Source organism: Brassica oleracea, chromosome C9, assembly GCF_000695525.1.
Source record: "Brassica oleracea var. oleracea cultivar TO1000 chromosome C9, BOL, whole genome shotgun sequence".
In the NCBI taxonomy this organism is placed as follows: domain Eukaryota; kingdom Viridiplantae; phylum Streptophyta; class Magnoliopsida; order Brassicales; family Brassicaceae; genus Brassica; species Brassica oleracea.
In genome coordinates this window covers 39,947,304-39,950,187 of record NC_027756.1, presented here as the reverse complement: position 1 = coordinate 39,950,187, position 2,884 = coordinate 39,947,304, and the positions used below count along the sequence as shown (strand labels likewise).

General features: G+C 42.3%; 1 pseudogene; it reads left to right on the top strand.

The window, feature by feature from the left end:
- Window positions 1-2,884, top strand: part of LOC106314996 — a 6,565-nt pseudogene that overhangs the window by 2,594 nt on the left and 1,087 nt on the right.

Below are 2,884 nucleotides of genomic sequence, written 5' to 3'. Positions count from 1 at the left end.
TGTTGTCCAGGAAGTTGATGGTTTGGAAGGGATTGAAGAGATGTGTTTCATCAACAACAATGGTAGCTGGTACAAAAAAAGAGCCCAAATTTCAGTACAACAACTACCAACAGAAATCCTATTCCAACAACCAACAGAGTGGTTATCAGCCTCGGAACAACCAGCAAGGCAGCTATCAGCCTACCAGCAAGCCAACTACCAACCTCAGCAAACCACTCCTCCTGGTTTCCACAACAAAGGACAACAACCTGCCCAACTACAACCTACTACTTCTACCTCTACTCCTCAAGTCAGCAGCACTGATGCCCTACTGAAACAAATCTTGGAGTCTCGGACAAGAAGTGAGAAGCATGTTGGTTATGAGTTGAAGAAACTTCACTCAAAGATTGATGGAAGCAACAATGAGCTCAACAACAAGTTCAGAACCTTGGAGAACCAGTTTGCTGCCATGAACACTCAACAAAATCGCCAACAAGGTTCTTTACCTGGAAAATATGAGCAAAACCCCAAGGAGACCAAGAAAGCTATCACCCTCTGGAGTGGTAAGGAGTTACCTCAGAGAGCTCTCACCAAGGATACTGAGAAACAAGGTGAGGGGGTTGCCATCAACATAGATGATGAAGTGGTGATTGTTGATGAGAAAATCAATGATGAAATCTTGGAGAAGATTGTGGAAGCAAAAGGTAAAGGAAAGGTTGGGGAAGAGAAGAAAACAGTGAAAGATGGTGAAGTTGTTGCTCCAGCAAGTGAGAATTCTTTTGTTCCTCCTCCCTATGAACCCAAACTTCCATTCCCTGCTAGATTCAGGAGGCAGCTGCTAGAGAAGTACAAAGCTCTATTTGAGAAGCAAATGAGTGAAGTTCAAGTCACAATGCCCATCATTGATGCTTTCATGCTGATTCCTCAATATAGCAAGTTCCTGAAAGATGTTGTAGCTGCAAAGAAGAAAGTGATAGAGGGCATGATGATTCTCACTCATGAGTGCAGTGCCATCATCCAGAGGCTTGTTGTTCCAAAAAAGCTAGAAGATCCAGGATGCTTCACATTACCTTGTGCTCTTGGACCTATGGTATTTGATAGATGTCTCTGCGATTTGGGAGCTAGTGTCAGCTTGATGCCTTTAATTGCTAAGAAGCTTAGTTTCACTCAGTACAAGAAGTGTAGACTGTCTCTAGTATTGGCTGATCGTTCAGTGAAGTCCCATGTGGGTATCTTGGAGGACCTCTCCGTTATGGTTGGAAACTATGAGATCCCTATAGACTTTGTGGTGCTTGAGATGGGTGAGGAAGCTCAGGATCCCTTAATCCTTGGAAGGCCTTTTTTAGCTACAGCATGAGCTATTGTTAATGTGAAAGAGGGCAAGATTGATCTCCACTTGGGTAAAGGGCACATTCTCCACTTTGACATCAAGGAGGTGATAAGGAAGCCAACAGTTCAAGGGAAAGTCTTCTACATTGAAGAGATGGACGCCCTTGCTGATGAGCTCCTTGAAGAGTTGTCACTAGAAGATCCTCTACAGCATGCTTTGACGATAAAGAGAGGGGTTGAAGTGATTGAAAACGTGGAGAGTACTGCCTATGAGATGATGTTGGATTCACACCAGGGGTTTGTCAGTAAGTATCAGTACGAGGAGCTTCCACAAATGGTTCATCAAGAAGCCTCAGTCACTCAACACGAAGACACCTAGCAAGATGACTGGAGCGAGCTTAACGCGCCTAAAGTGGAGCTTAAACCTCTCCCCCATGGTGTAAGGTATGCATTCCTTGGTTCTAATGAAACTTATCCTGTCATTGTGAGTAGTGAACTTACTGAAACTGAGCAATCTGAACTTTTGAAAACACTTAAAAGATTTAGAAAAGCAATAGGTTACTCACTTGATGACATCAAAGGAATATCACCCTCTTTGTGCATGCGTAGGATACATCTTGAGAATGAATCAATGACTTCTATCGAGCATCAAAGAAGGTTAAATCCTAACCTGAAAGATGTTGTAAAGAAAGAGATTCTTAAACTCTTAGATGCTGGTGTTATTTATCCTATTTCAGATTCTAAATGGGTATCTTCTGTGCATGTTGTACCAAAGAAAGGTGGTATCACTGTGATTAAAAATGACAAGGATGAATTGATACCAACAAGAACCATCACAGGTCATAGAATGTGCATTGACTACCGAGAACAAAACTCTGCATCTAGAAATGATCATTTCCCATTACCATTTATTGATCAGATGCTTGAGAGACTTGCAAATCACCCATTCTACTGCTTTCTTGATGGGTACTCAGGATTTTTCCAAATCCCCATACACCCCAATGATCAAGAGAAAACGACATTCACATGTCTTTATGGTACCTTCGCATATCGAAGAATACCATTTGGTCTATGTAATGCTCCAGCCACCTTTCAAAGGTGCATGATGTCAATTTTCTCTGATCTGATTGAGGATGTTGTGGAGGTATTTATGGATGATAATGTCTATGGATCTTCGTTTTCTGCTTGTTTGTCAAATTTGTTCAGGGTCCTACAGAGATGTGAAGACACCAACCTTGTGCTGAATTGGGAGAAGTGTCACTTCATGGTTAAGGAAGGAATTGTACTGTGACACAAGATTTCAGAGAAGGGGATTGAGGTGGATAAGGCCAAAATCGATGTTATGGTTGGTTTGCCCCCACCAAAGACAGTGAAAGACATCAGAAGTTTTTTTGGTCATGTTGGGTTCTACAGGAGATTCATCAAGGACTTCTCCATGATCACTAGACCATTAACCAGACTGTTGTGCAACGAAGCCACCTTCAACTTTGATGTGGAATGTCTAGAAAACTTCAAGAAGCTGAAAGGTTAACTCATCAGTGCTCCAATTGTCCAGCCACCCGATTGGTATCTCCCC